Here is a 22414-nt window from a genome sequence, read left to right as displayed (position 1 = left end):
ATCAAGCTAAAATTTCATATTTATTTATTATTTATGTTTATGCATCAACATCTACAAAATCAATGGTAATTTTTAGCGACTTAAAACTTGCACTTTATTTACTAAAATTGCTACAAAACTGCATACTCGGAAATTTTCTAGAAATTCTAAATAAAAATTTTGATGAAAATTCTTTGAATTTTTGTGAACTTTATATAAAGTGTTAAACTTTATGAAAATATGAATTTTATATTACAACAGGGCGTACACTTACATTTGACACCGACTGTATGCATTCCTTTATTTAGTCACTTTATATAATATTAAATGCTAATTATAACTGTCGTTTTTCTATTTCTTGCAGATCATCTACTTCAAACTTTTTAGGCCCCAATCTAGACAACTAGTGGTAAGTTTTGCTTTGATGAATCAACAACCCGCTTTGTTATCTCTCCATACTTAAACAAAAATTATTAAATTTAAAGCAAAGAATACTTGACTCATGCCAAAACATCAAATTATATGATGTAACGAACAAAGGTTGCGCATTCCGCAAATCGCTACTTTCGTTTGCTGATTTTGACAATTTCTTAAATCTTTTTCTAAATCATAAATCATAAATCTAATTTTCTATCGGTCTTGATCAAAATTTATGTATTAGAAAGGTTTTCTACAGTTTTGTGAATCCAACGATATTGAAAACTGCAAGTTTACTAAAAAGGAGGCGAGTTTCAACAGATGAAACAAAATTCAAAAGTCAAAATTTAAAAAAAACACTTCGGGATTAAAATCCATTTGTTTTCGTTGTATGTGTTTGTTATTATATAAGTACTGAATTTTTAAACAGGTGGCAGCGCTCGCCAAAAATATTCTCTTAATAAAGCTTTTTAAACCTCTATCATCAGATACTCATACCGAAATATTTCAAATGATTTTACCTTTTCGAGCGGGTGACAAGCCCTTTCAATTTGAAAGTAAGCTTACATAAGCAACGCCCGTTTGATGATAACTATTTCACTCAATTTGGTAATTAAATTGATTTTGAATTTTTAAACAGGTGGCAACCCTCGTCAAAAAGTTTTGATAGTAATGACTTTTAAACCTATATCGTTAGACACCTATGTATATTAAAATATTCCTTGAACTTATTGATTAAATTTATATTACCGTTTTGATCAGGTGGCAACCCCTTTCAAATAGAAACTAAGTAGACTTACTTATCCTCATCTCATTTGAATTTAAAATATTTCATTTGACTTGTGAACTAAATTGATTTTGAATTTCTAAACAGATGGCAACCCTCGTCAAAAATATTTTCTTAATAATGCTTTAACCCAATTTATTTTAACATTTTTTAACAGGTGGCAACCAACTTCATATTTATTTTCAAAATAAACCACTTCCGAGCCTCTTTCGTTTGGCACCCAATTTGTTCTAATATTTTATTTGAACCTATTAATTAACTGATTTTAGCTTTCTAAGAGAGTGGCAACACTCTTCAAAAAATCCTACTGAACTTATTAATTAACTGAGTTTAGCTTCAAAAAGAGTGGCAATGGATTTATGCAACTTTGCTCGATGTATTTAGTCAGTAATGGAGTTACTATATTTATAATTTATATGTACATACACTTATTCCTTAGTTTATGAGATTATTGACAAAGTGCTCTTTGGAGTAAAATATATGGCCTACAAATAAATCAAATATTTAAGGATTTTTAGCGGCCTTACTCACTTCAGTTGACTTACTCAAATATTAAGGTGTCATTAAAATTAAAAGGCATTCGACCAGATTTTAAAACTTTTGCAATCATGAAATTGCTTAGCTTTATGAGAAATAACTTAGGAAATTTGCAAACTCTAATTTTCCAACAAACTTAAGTAAGTAAAATTTAGTTGCACTTTTGGCTCATAACTCAATTCTACGCATCTACTCTACACCACCCAAATGAGTTGCGAATAAATTACCTGAATAGTGAGAATTTATTGCGCCATGGAAATAGCATACAAATATACTCAAGTTTGTGCGTGCGCGGATTTGTACGCATTTAGTATTAAATTTTTGGTATAAAAAAATGTTGCATGAAAAATCAATTTCTTCCGCTATCATTTTGCCTGTGTCTAAAATATTTGAGAGTACGGCTACGTTAGGTGTACCACGAAAATGTCAGCAAGTCACGGATTTTTGAAAAAAGTTTTTGGGGAATGATGCTGAAGTGGGTCAAGAAATTTAATAACTTATTTTACAATACCTAGAATAGAAATAATTCCTCCAAATTTATAAAAATTCCAAAAGCATTACAAGAACCGAGATCTGCTCAACAGAGTCCTGTTAGAATCCCTCCATGACAGTACAGTTGCTAGTTCCATCTTGATGATACGCAAGGTTCCCTGGGGAAACGGGGAACTGGATGCTAAGCGCAAAAATGTCAGGAAACTTTTCAACAGGGCCAAAAAGACGTATCAATGGGATCATTATAAGGCCTGTCTCTCTGACTATATAAAAAATTATTATACGCTCGAAGAGGGATTCATGGAGGCGATAATGTGAAATAGTAGAAACTTTGCCTGAAGCCTCCCGTCTGCATAAAATTTTATCAAAGTTGTCTTCCAACGGGATAGAGCGCCTAAGGAGGCAAGATGGCTCCATGGTGGAGTATGATCTGATTACCCCTATCTCCACGGAACACATGTTCCCTAGAGCCAGAAGTCAAGGCATATCTGTCTCCATCTTTGACAGGGATAAGGTACGGTAGGCGGTAGGGTCGTTCGAAACCTCCTCGGAAGACTGTTCTGAAAGTTCCAAGTGATAATCCCCGATCGCAAAAATTGGGCAAATAAGCTCACTGCACTTGATGCACTGGGGAGCGGTGGGGGGTCGTAGACAGGACAGGGTCTTCGGCTACCCTTTCAACAGAAACGACATTAGTAAATAGAAATTACATCTGGCTACTTTCTGAGTACCTGACCGGTCACAACCAATTGCGATTCGACTTGCACCGAATTGGTGTGATCACAGAGTCGGAATGCCGGCTCTGCCTCGAGGATGATGAAACGTCGGAGAATATTCGCTTTGGCCAGATAAAGACTGATTTATTTTAAATCTTCAATGGTCGAACCCTTTGTTATAAGGAATTCGCCTACCAGGCCCCTTTTAGTATTCATAAAGGAAGCCGAAGGTATCTAGGCCACAGTGGGTTAGGGACGCTCTTTAAGAGATACAAAAGAACAACAAGTTACTAGAAATCAGTTCGCTACACTTTTACCCTTCTCTGTTCCTGACATATAAACAGGTTTTTTTTAATATTTATTTCTGTCCAAATCTAGGCGTAAAATAACTAAACACCACACACCTTGCCATCCTAGCTGATCGCTAGTTATTGCTTTTACTTTTTGTTGCGTTTATTGCTGTCAGCTTGAGGGGAGTGCATATGAATTTTTTTTCTTGTTGTTACATTTAATCATGTTGTCACATTCGGTATGCATGCAAAGCAGCAGAAGCAATAAGCAAAAACAACAACAAATGTTATAGCAAAAGCAAGCGCGCACGTGCTGCACTAAAAAATGCACAGCACGAAAACTGCATGTAATTCGTATGCATACCAACACAAACATACATACATATGTAGTTACTTGCAACCACGGGTGTAATATTAAATATTATATATATGTACATATGCAGCTATGCACATGCATACTCACATACTCACATACTAACATACATACACAATCATGCATAGCCTGCACGCTTCATGCTCGCACTTGTCTCTCTCCACTTCGTTCGCAATTCAGCCTGATTTTAAGTGTTTTACATTCGCCAAATTGAAGCTTCATCTATTCGAGTGTTTGTTGTATTTGCGAAAATTCGTATTTAAGCATACCCAGCAAGCAAAAGTGGTAGAAGTCTGCAAGATTCCACAGCAATGTACATAACGTTTTTTTTTTTTAAATCTGTGATATTTTGAATACATTGACAAAAATGGTGGCCAAATATAGTAAAACTGCGTTTTTGGTTTTTCTCCCTGACGTCAGAATTTTATTTTATTATTTTGTATACAAGGCCGTAGCCAACCTTTCACCTAGGCGGGCAGGCGTTTATATATAGCGAAAAAATGTTTTTAATTATTATTTTTTTGTGTATATAAATAGAAATATTTGGGTTTAAGAAAGTATAAATTTTCTGGTATCCTTTACAGCGATACCATTTTTTTTTAAATCGGTTTGTAATTCTTTTGTTTAAAATATTTTTTTTTATTATAAAGAAGGGGTATTTTTTGCTTTAAAGTGTTTTTTCCCAAACTTTTATAAACAAAGTATACAAATATGCATACCAGAAGAAAGGCGTTTTACTCACCTTTAAAACGCTACCAAATATTTAAAAATCGGTTAGTATTTTTTTTGTAATTTTTCTTTTATAAAAAAAGGTATTTTTTTCTTTTTTTGTGTTTTTCTCAAGTTTTAATATACGAAGTATACAAATACGCATATCAGAAGAAAGAAGGTTTGATTGCGTTGACAAGGATGTAAATATTTTAAAAATCGGTTGGTAATTTTTTTTGTTTAAAATATTTTTTTTCTCCAATTTTTACATATATATATGCATATCAGAAGAAATGGGCTTTAATTACAACGGTACACATTTTTTTTTTAAATCAGTTCAAAATTTTTTGAAATATAAGGTTTTTAATATGTCAACGACTCGACCTTTGACCCCTTATAGCACCTGTAATAAAAGTTTGCACAAAAAAAGTTATATACCATTTAAATAAGAGCAAAATGCGGACCACGTCTATGTTTTTTTTTTAAGTTATTTACATATAATAATAAAAAAAAATTTTACCAAAGGCTCATATCTCGATTTCGGGGGTTAACTTCGAAAAACTTTTTTACTTATGACTCAATCTCTTAAAAAAAAAAGTGGTTTGGTCCAATATGCAGCCGAGTTCTGTACTGTGTAATGACTCCAGTATCTTCATTTATGTATTTTGTAATTATCAATATCTTTTAAAGAAAATTGTAAAATTTTTTTATCTAAATTTAATAAAGTTAGAATTACCAAATTCGAGGATGTGGTAGTTTACATATTAGTCCTTGACATATTTTTTTCCATAAATCCTGGTGTACCAAAAAATTTAATTTTTTTTTGAATTCTGCAGAATTTTTCCTTTTAATTGATACCCATATTGTTACTCTACAATGCCTTAAATATTTTTTTTTTTCAACCACATCTTAGAAATTTCAAAGTCCTTAAAAAAAAAAACTCTGATATCAGAGAAAAAAATTAAAAACGCAGTTATATGTATTATATTCGGCTCCTTATTTGTTTACTGTTCTCCTTTACTTTTTTATTTTTTTATTTTTCCTTCTCCACACATACAGATATTCTTTGCAAAATTTCCTTTATAGGCACGAAATAACAAAGCAAAGCCGAAACAAAATTGGTAACTTACGGGCTTATTCTGCTTGTTTGTTACCGAACATTGTGTAACCGAGAAATTTTGTTATCAAAAATTGAATTCTGGTAGCCGCAATTCTAGGAATCTTGGTAACTTTTTACTTTATTCAGTAATTCAGCTATGAAGTTTTATAAAAATTCTGGTGTGGCATATTTCTGTTAACAAAATGTTTGTTACCACCGCAGAATAGGCCCGTTAGTCTTACTGCTTACCTATGCACATATGCTCATGTATACATTTACGAATGTTTAATATTTAAGAACTTGTAAAATTTCGCACGATTGCACTTAACTACAAGCGATGGAGTAGACAGAGCAAAGCAGAACAGAAAGAGAACAAGTGTCGTTGTACGTGGCGTATGAGTAATGCAAGATGTTGTGTATTGCAGCCGGAAATGGGAGTACTAGACATTTGTTTTTGCTGTTTTTTATTGGTTTTGCTTCTCTTGCACACCGCAATCTACTTAGGTCACACACCTGATGTTTAATGAGAGGCTCTATAAATTTGGCAATTTAATGCGGTTGTCGAATTCATATACAAATGCGTAAATTTTGCAAAAGAGCAAAGAAATGTATTTTCTTCAGAGCTTTTTTATACATACATATTAGGGTGCTGTTTTTCGGCGACTACTTTTTTTGCACTCCCAACTCGAAATTTTGTGGAAAATACTTTTAAAAAAAAACCCTGAAAATTTGGGCCCTTAATATTTGAGCATTTTCTTCAAAATTCTACGGTAAAATGATGGGGTTTCTTTAGAATTGAATGCTCTACAAAAGTGACCATTTCGGCATAACCCTATCTCCTAGCAGCGAAGTAGTACGGGTCACTAAACTCAATTTGTTCGCCAATTTTTTTTGTAAATATCAAGAGCTATAGAAGAAATGCGAATGACAAACTTGTAGGGCAGTCAATTTCCTGTAAAAAGGTTTTAGATCAATAAATCGCTAGCACCGTTATTTCTTGGGATATTGAGCTTTGAAGTTGAGTTAGTATGGAATTTCCATGGCTAAATGGTAGAAATTGTTGATCAATTTCGAAGCCGAATATCTCAACAACTATCGATGTTAGCATTTATTGTTTTAACACTTTGTTGCAGTGAATTTAGTGTCCTACAAGTTTGTCATCGGCATTTTTGCTGTATCTCTTCTTGTTATCGAGATAAGGGTAAAAAACGAGAATTTCATAAAAAACAAATTGGGTTTAGTGACCCATCGTACCTCGCTGGTGGGTTGGTGGCTAGGATTACGCCACAATGGACACTTGTTTAGAGCGTTCCTCTAAGCTGTAGACTTTTGAAGAAAAAAACTCAAAGTTTACGTGTATTTTGAATGGGAAATCTTTTTGGGAAATATTAAAAGTAAGGGCTAAAATTTTAAGGTATTTTTTTTTTTTTAGTTATTTTCCACCACATTTCGAGGTGGGAGTGCAAAACCAAATAGTCGCTGAAAAACAAGCATCCTAATACATATGTATGTTTAGTATGTTAAAACACGTGGATTATTGTATCGTTGGTACTCGTTGCATAATAATCGTCATCCTAAATTGATTAACATTCGACTGTAAATTCAACTTCTATTAAGCACAAAGCATTTTTTGCATGAAATAAGTGCACACTTGAAAAAGGGTTGAATTTTTAATTAAGTTAGCAGCACAAACAAGTGATGTGTAACTAAAACTATAATACCACTATAACTATACTAACTATATATCGCCATACTAGGTTTACAGTACTATGATTTGGCTAAAAACTGTGACTAGATTCCAATACAAAATATAAATTGATGATTGAGTTCTTTGTAGAATGTATTATGTTCCGTTCCAAAATACATCACACACAAGGTAGGTCGAAAAAAGCAAACCCCAAAAATACAATGAGGATGTTCGTTTCGATTGGATTTCTTCCACCCATTTTTTAATAGGTATGCCTGATTGTTGATAGCCTTCAACTGTTAAGTTTATTTCGGTGTTGTTGGATTTTCTTTTCTTAGAAATTTTAATATTTTATAATACTTGTTGTTAAGATCTCATTTAATTGGATTTGTTAAAGTTGTTGTAAAATAGTTAAAGACCAAGCTGCCATTTTGAGTCAGGTAAAGGATATTTTATTCGAAGAATTCGATTATTTACAAAGTGCCATTGAAAGATTCGTCCACAAATAAATAGATTAATAGATTGGGAATCGTGAGCTTCTTAAGCCGTGCTACTTTAAATTTTGACCGGAGTAGAGAAATTTGGTGCTCTGTGGACGACGCTTTTTTTAAGTGATTGTAGAACTTGAACATCCCAACTCGAGGTATGCAATGAGAGCTATTACTGCAACAGTAAATTGATGCGTAGCGTATTTAGGTGGTGAAATGGATCAAATATCTGAGCTGCTGCAGAGAGAATAATGCATTTTCAGGTTTTTGTGTCCTGAGTTTTTTGATTGTAAAGGGAAGTGAAGTTGCAGGTATCCATTGAGAAATTCCATTTTAATCTGAACACAATAATAATGCTGCCTTCGAATGATATTGATTTTAATGAGCTTGAGGTCTGGAAGATGTTTTAAAGCACTTAAGCATTGCCTTAGTGCTACTTTAAAAATTAGTTATTAAAAAAACAAACTACCATATTTTTTTTAAATATTTAGTTCCATCCAGGGTATTGCTTATCGCCCTTAAATCTTCATACACCTTGCTTACTTCTAGTTGCATCATTGATAAATCAGAATAACTTTAAAGTGCACTTTCGTCTCCCCATCAGCATTCTATGTCCGTGCTAACTTCTTGTCAAGTACCTACTTTCTGCATTCGCAATGAGAAAAGCAACTTGAACACAAACTCCCCCTAAAGACACCGCTTCGCCTAATTTACTTTTATTACTTTTACCATTTTTTCTTCGTTGCCACTAATGCGTGCTAGCATTTTTGTTGCTGCTTGTTGAGTGTTGTTATCATCTATGTAAGCAAGAAAAAATCGCGCCCACTTTAGATGACTTGTTGACATTATTTTGTAGCGATTTTTTCGCCGCATTCTTTTTTTTCGACGCCTGCATTACAAATACCATTGGTTCGCTGCTGTCTTTGCCATCAAACGATAACTGAAGAAGCCGCCGGCACTTTAAAGCCAGCAGTTACTCATACGCCATGTGGCACCGAAGCACGTACTAGGGAGGACCACATTCGCCCCGCATTGCTTGTAGCTTCGTTATCATCTACTCGTATATTTCTTGCTCATTAGTGCAACCTTTACGCACACTTTGAGGTTATGATGATTTTAGTTTTTTGCACTTTTTAACAAAACTGTCATCACACTGCTGCTGCTGCCGCTCCACTGCATATATGTATATGTACGAGTACTTCTGCCACTCGCTGCAATGGCATTAATAATACATACTTACTACAAGCAACTACTTTGGTACCAACTTCAATGTTGCTTTCAAGTTTTTTTTTTTTACTCGTTGCAAGTGTTTCAGCGCTCTCACACGTACTACATAGGCACTACTTTTGAGTGTTTATATTTTCGTTTCGTTACGTGTACAATAAATACTAGTCGTTGCCAGTGCATAAGAAGCTGGAGAAGTTGGCGGCGTTGAAACGGAAGAAATGTATGTCACCACAAGAAGTTCACACCTGCCGCCACTGTCACATCATTATTGTATGCTCTACGACAGCAGCAGCTACATAAGTATGCAATATCAAAAACAAAATAGCATCTACAGTGGCGGCCAAAAGTGGGTGAATGGTGTTTACATTTTAGTATTTACAATGTTTTTCTAGTTATATTCATTTGATATTTTTTTATAAAAATATGGTTCATGCTTTAACAAAAACTATATAAATCACACTTTCAAATTTTGTGCAGAACTTAGAAAAATTCCACAAATTTTTATCTAATTTTTATTTAATTTTTAAACAGAATTTTTAGAAACTTTTTTGGGTATGCAATGATTTTTAATAATTTTTTTTTGCGGACAGTTTTGGCGGTTTTTTTTCCACATGAAAACCGAAACTTGGGAAAACTGGCGTTCATTTTTTTTCTTTTTTTTCGCAAAAGGTCTGTCGCATATTCTTCCACAAGAAATTCATGAAAAAAAGTGCAAAACGCCATCAACAAAAGAAAAATATTAAAAATCAATTCGGTTTTTTAGCCGCTCGAAACTTTGTTAACTGCATACACAAAAAATTCTGATTTAAACGCTCGAAATTTAGTTAAAAATTTGTGGAATTTTTCTAAGTTTTGCACAAAATTTGAAAGTGTGATTTATATATAGTTTTTCTTTAGAGCATAAACCATATTTTTATAAAAAAATATCAAAAAAATTGTTGCTTGAAAAACATTGCAAATATTAAAAGAAAACACCATTCATCCATTTTTTACCGCCACTGTAAGTAGATGTTCAATGTATGTATGTATGTCTTTGCATCTATGTGTTTATTCTTTATGTATGTATGTGTGTGTGTGTACCGTCTGGCTAAAAGCATGAAAAACAAAGATTAATAAACGATAAAAGTACCGGAACCATCAGCAAGCTAGAAAAGCAACAAATTTAACTGTAACTTCAATCAAGTTTTGGGATTTTGTGTTGGAACAGCAGGTGTGGCAGTAGTTGCCATTAGCAACCCCCATTGACCCACATACCATATAATTTCATAAATCATGCATCTACTAACATTTCAGCTTCATCTACTTAGATATGTACATAGCAAATAAATACAAATTATATTTAGTTTTTGAAATCAGAAAAGCAAAGTGAAAAAATTGTCTTGCCGTTTTTTTTTTAATACACCATAAAATATGATTTCCTTATGACTTAGAAAATATGGACTTTTATGAATTTGAAAATGGGATTTTGTGACATCTACTAGTTGAAGGGTTGCTCACAAGCCAACTGCTGGTGCCATCGCTTCATCTGAAATTTTTTGTTCCTTTAATACCTCGTACGGTCATCGTCGATGATGGCTGTATTTAGTTTAGCCAGACACTGAATAAAGTAATTATAGAACGAATGTAGTCGGGGCCTCAACAATGAAGGGCAATGAGATAGATAATATATATCCCTGCGATCTGGCACCCATACTGTTTATGTAATCTCTTTCCCAGCTCATTTAGAGTATTTCTACACTCTACACTCAGAGAAAACATTCCTTGATGCTAGAAAAAAATATATATTATTCTATGGAAATATTATCTTGAAATGGCTCCAAAGACATGGCTGCCATAATATGAGTAAACGATTTGACTCAGTTTATGGAAAACACAATTCCTTAGTTTTCAGTACTATTTTCTTTCTTCTTAGAAAAAATTAACTTATAATTTAAATTTAAATAATTGACTTACCTTACTCTAACCACCTCCGACCGTACCCGAACCTGCGATCTCAGAACCAGAAGCAGTAGTCTACACGCGATGCCACAGCCGACATTTGTCAGGAAAGCAATTAACTTCATCTTAATAGCACTGACAAAATTATTGCTTATATTGACTAAATTTACTTCCTCAAATTAATGACGCACTATTTTTAGCATGAACCTGAATTAGGGAAAAACTTCTCAAATTGGGCAAATTTTTCGTAATATTAAGGAAAAAACCGTAACTCTAAAACAAGGAAACTGGTTTCTTGTTTTAAGAAAATGCTTTTTTTCTGACTGTATGACTATCTCTTATGTGGAATTGTCTCAATCGAGTGCTTAATTAGCTGCCTGAATATTAGAGAGTTTATAAGAATAATGGATCAGCCAACTTGCAGCTATGTAGTATGTTGATAGCCATTAGTTCAGCTTAAAAACGCTTCAAAAATCAGCCAAGCGAAAACCGAGGCTGAGAGAGATCTCCTGCGAGTATACCCCGCTTCCAAAATTGTGGTCTAATTTCATTCATTTTCATTTTCACCAAGAATTAAATTTGCAAATAAATTTCTAAAGCCAGAAAAATATTCTCAAAAAAAATCAATCATTTAGTTACCTAAATAATCAACACCAACCGTTACCGTGCCTTACTACAACGACAAACTGAGCCAATACTTGTAATTTGGAAAAAATAACGGAAATCACCATTGAACAACAAATGAACAAACTTTCTGAAAACAAATAAATATGTATGTATTTGTTTTTTATTGCTTTCGCTAACAGAAGTCATTTTGGGAAAGTCGCATTACTACCAACTGCCGACAGCAGCAAACGCTTTTAATCACTTTAATACAATGATAAATTGGCGTACTTTTGCAAAGAAATGCTGCACACATACACACACATACATATATGTATGTACATATATATTTGAAGCATGAAAGTGCAACTGAAAAAATGCAAAATGTGCAAAATGTGCAAAAAGTGCCAAAAGTGTGCAAATTCGTAAGTTAAATTGAAAACGTTGAAAAGTAAACTATAAAGTTTCGTTTAAAAATGGAAAACGATTTTTAATTGCCACACAAACTAGCGGGTGGGATGGAATGGAATGGAGCATGGCATGAAGCGCAGCGATTCGCTCGCCTGCTTACCTCCACCACGCCCACTTAATTGGTGCAGTAAAATTTCGAATTAAATTTCTCGCTTTTAGTGCTCGATTAAAATCCTGTGGTTGAAACTAAACGAGCTTTCGATAAATTATTGTTTGGTAAAGAATATTTATTGGTGTATGAAAAGGATTTAATGTGAGTGGATGGATGCGTGGCCATACTACCTCTGTTTAAGTCCACTGCTTTTAGATTCTTTAGCATTACCAAAGCTCGCCTTTCGATTAAACATGCTATTCCGTAAATCACAGAAACTATACTACTAACCTAACTAATGCCCTATTGCTTCGATGGCATGTACTTTGCTGATGCTTTTATTGCCACCTGTGAAAACTGTGCCAAGCGTATGATCATGATCTTGCAACTGCAACATCTCCCGGATACGTCAACCTTTAGTTTTATATTATGTAATCGAACAAAAGTCCTTATAGAGAAACTAAAAAACACAGATGTGCGTTTTCTGTTAAAGAAGCGCGAAGAATCCTCGCTCCTCCTCATACATTGGTTAAATGAGTCGTGTGATCTCATGAACATCGTTCAAATGAAGTCATTTATATATCTATCGTGTTTTCATATTTCTGAAAATTACCGTTATATGGGAGGTGGTTTTTGTCCGACTTTTCCCATTTTCATTACCACCGTTCAACGCCCGAAAGAAGTGCACGTACCAAGTTTCGTTAAGATATCTCAATTTTTACTCGAGTTATCGTGTGCACAGACGGACAGATGGACGGACAGACAGTCACCGCTTAATCGATTTCTCTTTTCATTCTGATCATTTATGTATACAATTGTCTATCGCGATTCGTTCGAACAAAGTTATAATACCCTTGTGCACAAGTGCGCGTATAAAAACAAAAACAAAGATGTGTAAAAATAAAGGCAAAAATGAACATCAAAGTACACTTTAGACACTTTACTTATGTAAGGGCAAAGGTGAAGGAGAATATGTAGAAAATGATACATATAAAAGTAAGAACAAAGATAAATATAAAGAAAAAGATGAGCATGAGGATACCGATAAACGTAAAGATGAAGATAGAGGAAGAAAGATTAAAATAAAGGTAATTATAGAGAAAAAGATTTAGATGGAGATGCAAAGACTCAATCTAGGAACTAATTTAGGATTTTAGAGATTTCGATATAATAATCGATATTTTTATAGATTTTGTTATCTAGGTTTTTATCCATTTTGTTATCGATTTTGTAATCGACATTTTTATCGATTTTTTTATGGATTTTTTATCGAATTGTTTATGGATTTTTTTATCAATTTTTTTGTCGACTATTTATCGACTTTGTTATCGATTATTTATCGGTTTTGTTATTGATTATTTATCGATTTTGTTATCGATATTTTTACCGATTTTGTTAACTATATTTTCATAGAATTCGCTATCGATATTTTTATCGATTTCCTAATCGATTTTGCTACCAATATTATCGATTTCGCTATCGAATTTTTTATAGAATTTTTCATCGATTTTTTTATCGATATTTTTATCGGTTCTATTATCGATATTTTTTTGAATGCTACTATCGATTTTCTTATCGACAGAGTATAAAGATAGAAATGAAGATAAAGGAAAACGGAATAACGGAGGTAGGGATCTAGATAGAAAAAAGACAAAAATATAACCTTAAGCAAAAGCAGATGTATGTACAGTTGTCCACAAAATAATAGGAGTGCGATATTTTGACCAGTTTTGGCTATTTGTCTTTTGTTTATTTAATGTTTATTATTTTTTTATAAAAGCCTAGCTGGCTATACAACAAACACCATATAAATTCAGATTTTAAACTTTGTATAAAAATTATAAAAATTTTGCAATTTTTCACCCAAATTTCAAACTTTTTAATCAGAATCTTTAGAAAAAATTCTGGTATGCAGTTTTGTAGCACATTCAATTCTAGTCTGAAGAAGTGCAAGTTTCAAGCGGCTAAAAAATTCCGTTGATTTTTGGCAATTTTTTTGCTGGCAGTGTCCTCCATATAAAAGAAAATTGTCGACATACTTTGTATGGAAAAAACGTGAAACACCTTTAACCAAAAAAATTCTCAAAAATCAACGGAATTTTTTAGCCGCTTGAAACTTGCACTTCTTCAGACTAGAATTGAATGTGCTACAAAACTGCATACCAGAATTTTTTCTAAAGATTCTGATTAAAAAGTTTGAAATTTGGGTGAAAAATTGCAAAATTTTTATAATTTTTATACAAAGTTTAAAATCTGAATTTATATGGTGTTTGTTGTATAGCCAGCTAGGCTTTTATAAAAAAATAATAAACATTAAATAAACAAAAGACAAATAGCCAAAACTGGTCAAAATATCGCACTCCTATTATTTTGTGGACAACTGTATGTATGTACATTAGAGTGGTTCAAAAAAATTAAGTCGGAGTTTTAATGCCGGCACACCCTAGGATTGATCTATATCGAAAAAAATATACCCCTATTTTTTATTTTGAAATCAAAAAATATTTACGGAGTGCTTAAAGCTCTCAAAGTTTTCCATGTATTTTATATGGAGAAAAAACAATTTTTCGTAGATATGGTATAAAACTCTTGAAAGTCAATATCTTTCGACCGGAAAACTGTGGTTCTCTTCAGGAGACTTCCAATTGTATTTCTAAGGGCTTTGGAAGGCTTATAAAATAAAGTTACCATGAAAAAATTGTTAAAGAAACAATTGAGTATTATTACTGGAAATCAAAAAATATTGATTTTCAAGAATTCTACACTATTTCTACGAAAAGTTGTTTTTTCTCCATATGAAATAAATCGAGTATGCAAACCCGAACCCTCGATATGTGGGGGTCTTTCCGGTGTTGACGATGGTCAGGCCAATGCGGGCTGCCATTTCAAGTACCAGTATTCCCGTGGTGTTTGTTTGGGGCATACCCCATTTCACGCCTCTTGCGTTGAAATCTACATCAACAAATATGTTGTCGGTTATATCACACAACTCATCTTCAAGGCCTTCTAGCTGTTTCCTTTAAGACAAGGACTGTCTCATTTGGCGACAAGTAGCAGCTCACCATAGTGATTTACGCCATTTTCACACAGACGTAGCAACGTCCGATCCCACGATCTGAGCAACCTCAACACTGCGGCTCTTTATAAATTTGTTCAAGCAGCAAAAAAGGTATCGCTATGCCAGGGTTGGAAAGATGCGGGTTTCTTGATTTCGTAAAAAGCTCAGCTCTCAGCCTGAAGCTGCTTGTTACTTTCTGTATATATAACAGAATATAAACAACTAAGTTTTCTACTTATCTCCTCATATTTTATGCTTCAAAACTTCTACAAAAAGGTGAAGATTTACGCAAAAAAGTAAACTGGGGATTGGGAGGAAAAAATTTAAGTAACTATCGAATCTTTTCATTCAATGGTGTTGATTTCAAATGTTCATGTTGTACACATGCTATTAGATTTCAACCATATTTACATAAATACATACATACGTATATACCAAATCTTATTCCTCGAAAATTGCCCGGGCGCCATTTTCAAAAGAACGTTGTCAAGCCTTCAATGGTACAGATTGCCATGTCGATACAAAATTACTATGTATAAAACGACGCGAGAGTCAAAGGCAACCCGCTAGTCACGGAAAATCAGATTGCAAATGAAAAAAATTTATCGCATTTTGCGTGCGATGCATGCGACGAGTAGAAAGCGACGTGCTAGCAAAAAATTGTGCAAAGGATAAAATGTTAATATGTATGTATGTATGTACGTGTATGGATTGCAGCATGTTGCGATTGCCATGTTACGATTTAAATGGCATTTATTGCAATGACATAGTGTTGTACGCGTTTTTTTCCACGCTTACTGAGCGATGCATAACAGTTCGTCAAAGTGGAAGAATTCTAGTGCTTGAGTTAGTATAACTCCAGTTTGGAGGAAAAAGCAAAACATCAAATACAATTGAGAAAATATTTCGACAAAAACTTTTAATATTGTTCTAGAAAAATAGGTTTCAGGATGAGGTTCCCTGGATGTTATATCCCTAGGACCTAAAATTAAGTAGTAAACTTCCACTCATTTCAATATAAATAAGGCTGCGTTCTTAAAAAAATTACTATTTCTTCTACTAGAGCAGTAATGGGCACACCACCTCCATCTTATTTATGCCAATTTGTGTTCTCCTCGTTAAAAATCCTAGAATAGTAAAGGCAGAAGGTAGACCGATCAGCCCACTGTCTTTTGTGAAGTTCAGCGTCTATAGAAGACGAAAAAGATCTAAGCTGCTGCCTCTGATGTAAATTTGCGAATGAAATTTCACAGATCTAAGTAGGAACGCCTAGTGTAACACTTAGTTCTGAACCGCCAAAGCCATGAATGACCTTCATATCGCAAAGATCCTTAATCCAGGCGACATGAGTTCGATTGAACTTAGACATGCCTTTAAAATACCGATGACGTTTCGCAACCTCTACTAAAGTCTGTACCGAAACGATAGTAAAGATGAAGAAGAAGTTTTGTGATACTGTACCAATGCTTCACCTTAAAAAATAATCTGCAGAATTCCGTAGAAAATTTTGGGAACCGTCTGTCAAAGCGCGACTACTGTGCTAGGAAAATGAAAACTGGTAAGTGAATCCACAAATCTAAAATTAATAGCGGCTGCACTACATGCCTTTTCATCAGGGACCGAGAAAGCGTTGCCGTTTTGGTATAGTTCTTCCGAAGAACAAAATGTAGGGTCGAGAACGTTCCCACAAAAGAGCCAAACTGGAGCGAAAGTATTGAGAGCAGTTTGAAGGGATACAAAATGAGAACTAAAGGTTTGGGAACGTTTCCGTAAAGAACATAATGCGTATAAAACTCTCGGAAACGTTCTCAAGAAGAACAGAATGGGAACGTAATTTTCGGGAACGTATCCAATGAGAACAAAAGAAGAACGAAAGTATCGCGAACATTTTCAAGAAGGATCAAATAAGAACAAAAGCCCGGGAAACGTTCTGCTAGAGAACAAAACGCGAACAAAAGTTTTGAGAACTTAACGTTGAGAATTAGAGGGGGGGCGTCTGCGTGTTGGAATGAAAAATGGGTTCAGTGAGAACCGCGATGGTTACTTCTAAGCCAGGGGACATCTGGATCATTTCAACTTCCAGATCGTTTATCATTCGGGGGAACTGTCCATTTATGGAGAACTTTTTTTTCTGTGCAAGAAAAAATTGTGTCTTAAGTCTTTCATTGACATTATTTCCACAAGTAGCTTTCCGGCCATTTTTTTATTAATTTGTTGATCAATTTTAATATTGAAACATTTCAAGCTTATAGAACGCTGTGAGATAAATTTTGCTTTCACTTCCCTTCTTTGCGAATATTTCAGAGAAAACTTGTTCCTGTAAAACTGCATAGAAAAACTCAAACAAAATTAAAAAACGAAATGTATAATAGATATTTACAATTTTTCTTGTGGACTTTTTTCTTTTGTTTTCAACTAGCTTTTATAACGTAACATTCATTAACTCGGACAGGAGAATCGATTTTCTTCAAAATTGCTACAATTTCTTTATTTTGCACTAAAAAAAAAAAATTATATAAACAAATAAAAGTTCAAAAATTGGGCTCAACGGATCCTTTGATAAATGTATACGCTTTCATTGAAAAAAATCAAATTGGTTGAAAAAAGGACTCCAGTGAATTATGAACAGCTCATTCCAGTTTTGAACCACTGTGCGATGGTATTCCGACCGAGCTGGTCAAAGCTGGCTGCACAGAACTGGTATGGCAGCTAGCCAGCTGTTAAGCGCAATTTGTTATTATGAACATATGCACGAAAATTTTAATCTCGGTCTCTTCGATCCACAAAAAAAAAGGGTCAAGCGACTATTGCGAAAATTGCCGCGAGATAAGCCACCTCAACATTGCATAAAATAAAATTTTGTCGATGGTACTGTGCGACAGTATCAATGTGGCTTCAGGGCTTGCAATCGCACCATTTCCTTTATTTTAAAGTGGCTGAAATGGTGGAAAATATCCCGAGATAAAGGAATCATTACCGACCACCTCGTTATCCAATTTGCTGTCAGCTACTTTCCGGACAGAATGGTATTTACAACGCGGCACTTTTTTGATAACTTTCCCTCGTATTTATCATTAATTTATTTTCACTTTTTCTTTAGTATCATTTAACTGCCAATTTAGTTGGCTGGTTCAATATTTACATAAATACCGTCGCTATGGCATATTTGTATACGTTGTCGCTGCTGTTCGCTATCAATACTGATGTTGCACCAACTTCCTCCGTTCTTGCGGATACATATGTACATATATCCTCACTGCTATTGGTGCCTTGCTGTTGTCACTGTGACTACCAAAAACAATAACAACAAACATGACTAGAATAACGTCAACGTCTCCTGGCTGTCAACTGCTGACTTAAACTGACTGCCAACAACTGTGTTGCCACAAATGTTTAAAAAAAAGGAACAGTCCAGCGCCTTCGTCTTGGTCTGCAGGCTGTATCGGAGATACACCCGCTAAATTTAAACGTAGAATACGTGGTATGGTTAAGAGCATATCCAAGTCAAAAACGAAAGCACAAACTAAGAAAAAAATATCGATAACAAAAGCGATAATAAAATNGAAAAGTTGCAATAACAGGCGTAACAGCAACAAGCAGCAGCATCCTAGCAACAAATAATACGGCGCATACGCATATAACAAACGGTAAAGTAAATAGCTTTTTTCCGCGAACCAAGTGTAGGAATTTAACAAACGGTTGGTGAGGGCTGAGGCGAGAGGTAGCCGCGACATTTACAAATTGCATTAAACGCGAATGTTTCATGTGCAAGCAACCGACAAACGCCATCAAAATGCAGGAGGCTTTTGTCACCCAGCCTCCCGCCCCCCCTTAGCACCCAAAAGTTGACTGTCATGCTGCACAAACAATCCGCGCTCACACAAACGCTTTTGCCATGTACCGCCAAGTTAAAATAATCTCTTCCTGTGCGCTTCTCTTCTCCTCTGTGTACCCACAGTCAATCCGCGCCTTACACACTCATTTCACAAGCATCACACGCTCTTCAATATACTGTTATCCTTGGCATCCTTGCAATTTCGTGCGCGTGTCGTTCGTTATTTGCAAAGCGTAGCAGCGGGTGAGCGCGCGCAACGGGAGTGCGCTTAGTGCTAGTATGTATGTATGTAGGTGAAGTTGTTGCTGCCGCTGCCGCTGCCGCTGCCGCTGCTAGTGCTTACTTTTCGTGTCACGCAGCCTCGACTGAAGCGCACTCGGATGCATTGAAAACTGCAAATCTCTGCAGCTATATTACAGTGCGCCTGCTGCCTTTGCCGTTTTTTCCTACCTCTTGTTGTTGTTGTTGCCTTTTATGTCGCTGTTTTGCAGCTTTTCTTTCATTGCCAAAAAAAAAACTAAATTCGCAAAACATTGCTGCGGAAAAAATCTGAACTGAAACTCGCCCAAACTGCGAAGAAGGAGCGGAAAAATTCGCAAAGCAACTACAAAAAAAAAAAATGGAATTGAATTCAAATGAATTTTAATTATCCGCTAATGTTGTAAATCCTTTTCAAGTAGACAGTAAAGGATTTTTTGTGTACGTAAGCAGGGTGGTTATTTTCTATTTATTTCGATGGTGGAAAAATTGTTTGTGAAATGAAAGGATTGATAGTTGGAGAAATAAAATAATTATTAAATAATTTAAAATTGGATAGCCAAGTTTGTAATACGGTAAATATGTAAACGAAAATTACACTATGTTGCGAAAAATTTAGCAAAACTTTCAATAAAACATTTAAGGATTTAGGCAAGGATTTTACAAGGCAATTCTGTCTAGGATAGTTTAATGCCTTTGGTAAGACAATTGAAAGCAAATAGACAAGATAGTTTGAAAGATTTTGTTTATCTGGCACGCATGTCTTACAAAAAAAAGCTTCCTTGCTAACTTTCATGGTGAGGAGCTTTTTTGAGAGAAATCACTTGAGCATGTTCCAAATGGAGTTGCATTATTTTGCTCAGGCTGCTTCAACAGATGCAATGGCCGATTGAGCAAAGCACTGGTGTGCTACTCGAGAGATCCGAGGTCGAACCTTCGGATAGCGAATTATTTTTTATTTTTAAGATTTTATTGTTTCAAAAAGAAAAAAGAAAAGAAAAAAAATTTTAATTTCATATAATATTTAGAAACTTTTTTTTATGTTTATTGATTAATGTTTTCTATTTTTTGTTTAATTTTCCTTTAAATTTTATACTTTACTGGTTTAATACGAAACATATTTTTAATTTAATTTAATTTTAGAAACTTAGTTTGTATATCTTTTTAATTTACTTTAATTTTTAGAAACTTATTTTTACTGGTTTTTGATTTCATTTAATTTATAAAAACTTATGTGAGTATTTTGACTTTTTTTGTTATATAATTTTATTTTTAGATTTGATTGTTTTAAAAAGAAAAATAATTTTTTAATTTTATTTAATCTATAGAAAATTAATCTATTTTTTCTGTTTAAAAACTTTACTTCTTATCTTTTTTTAACTTCAATTTTTAGATTTTATTGCTTTAAACGAAACTATTTTCTTTTTAAGATGCTATTGCTTTGAAAAGAAAAATATGTTTATAAATTTTAGAAACTTATTTTAAGTGTTTTTTCCTTTTCTTTTTTTAATTTAATTTTCTATTAATTTTTAGATTTTTTGTTTAAAAAAATTTTATTTCACTTGATATTTATAAACTTATTTTATTCTGTTTTTTCATTCAGCTTTTTTATAGTTTTAATTAAATATTCTTTTAATTTTTGGGTTATATTTTTTTTTTTTAACGAAAAATAAAATATTTATTCATAATTAAACGAAAAATAAAATAATTTTTATAATGAAATTAAATTTTTAAAAACTTAATTTACAAATGTAACATGTTTTTCTCTTTTAATTTTTAGATTTTTTTATTTTAAAACAAAAATATATCTGTTTTTAATTTCATTTCATTCAGGATTTTAGAACTCATTTTATTTTATTATATTTTTTACTATGTTTTTTTCTTTTAATATGTTGGTTTTATATTTCAAAAGTATCATTTTTTCAGTTTAATTTGATTTTTATAAACCTTTGTAATTTATTTTTTCTCTTCTTTTAATTTCATTTAATTTTTAGAAACTTATATAACTACTAGATCGCTTCACCCGCTTCACTGAGTGCATGAAATTTCTGCGTGCTACATTATGCGTATTTTTAATAAGACTCAACATACTTAAACTATACCAAAGACAGAAGATTTTGAATTTTTTAACCATCTTCAAAATATCTTCAAACTAAGATTTTCTTAAACCTCTCTCTTGTAATATTTTTTTTTATTTACGTGTAGTTTACAAATTAAGCGCTTTCAAAACCATTTCGATTGATACCCTTATTGTAATAATTCGTTGAATTCGTTGTTGAATAGTTTGAATTGAAATTAAAAAAATAAAGTCTTTTCAATTTCATTTTCAAAATATTTTCAAACAACAACTTCCATTAGACTTTCTGCGTTTAGAGAGATTCTTTTTGGTATATCTGACTACATAAACGAGAAAAAACATATTACGATTTTAGGAACATCAGAGCTTTTAGCCGACTGGGGTGTAAAAATTGCATTTATCATTCTTCAAAATCTCGGAATCTTAACTTTTACCATAGAGCTGGTATTAGAAAGAGAGACTCCTACAGTTGTGAAGAGATGACGCGTCGGCATCCCGTGCCTTCAAGAGTTTAAGCAATTAATCCCTGCAGTGGCGATATTTCTTCGACCGGCCCACATGGGGAAATAATACTTTGTGTCAAAGAGCTTCATTCTAACTATTCTTCATCCAAAGCACACCCGTTCCTTTAGTTCTTAATATTTAGTCTTGCAAATGTAAAAAGTTGCAATAAATTAAATAAAAAGTAAATCCGAAAGGCCGAAAAGTTAGAAGACATTTCAGACAGCAAAGCAGCAACAGCAAGGAAGACAGTATGAACATAGTGAAAACATTTTTAGTGCAAACTGAAAATTAAATTAATTAATAGTCAATTAGCAGCATTAAAACTGAAGAACTTTGGAAAAATATGATGCCGCAGAAAAGCTGATGGAAGCTCTAAAGTGAATCGGTGTATCATTGCAGCAAGTGAAGAGAAGAAAAGCAACAGCCAAATACAGTGTTTAATTTTAAGTTTAAAGTGAACGCAAACTTGGATGTAAAATGCGCAGCGAGAAAGCTGCTTGTCAACAACAAAAATTTGGGACTTGTCTGAGGCTTCATAATTTTGAAATATTTGCTTGAAAAAAAATATATATATAAAAGCTTATATGAAACCCACTCAAAATGTGTGGAAATGCCTCTTTGTTTACTTCAAATAGCACACTGTGCAATGCCGTACAACTTTATCGCATGCTGACTGTGGCCAACCACACAGCCAGACAGCTTGGTCAGTTGATGTCCCGTCGCACTCCCGACTAGGCCACGTCTCGGCTTACTCGACCTCTTAGTTTGAACAAAGTTTG

The 22414-nt window shown here is 33.6% G+C and overlaps 1 protein-coding gene across 1 annotated transcript in view; it reads left to right on the top strand.

Annotated features, from left to right (window-relative positions):
• The window catches only part of LOC108380457 (toll-like receptor 5), an 80322-nt gene that overhangs the window by 21813 nt on the left and 36095 nt on the right, over positions 1-22414 (top strand). Inside the window, exon 2 of the mRNA XM_017636831.1 lies at positions 344-388. The gene's annotated coding sequence lies outside the window, so the exon portion shown is untranslated. The remainder of the gene's footprint in view (positions 1-343; positions 389-22414) is intronic.

Source organism: Rhagoletis zephyria, unplaced genomic scaffold (genome assembly GCF_001687245.7).
Source record: "Rhagoletis zephyria isolate East Lansing unplaced genomic scaffold, Rhagoletis_zephyria_1.1 Rzeph_scaffold_00126, whole genome shotgun sequence".
NCBI classification, from domain to species: Eukaryota; Metazoa; Arthropoda; class Insecta; order Diptera; family Tephritidae; genus Rhagoletis; species Rhagoletis zephyria.
The sequence above is the reverse complement of the archived record's forward strand: the minus strand, read 5'-3'. Positions and strand labels throughout refer to the sequence as shown.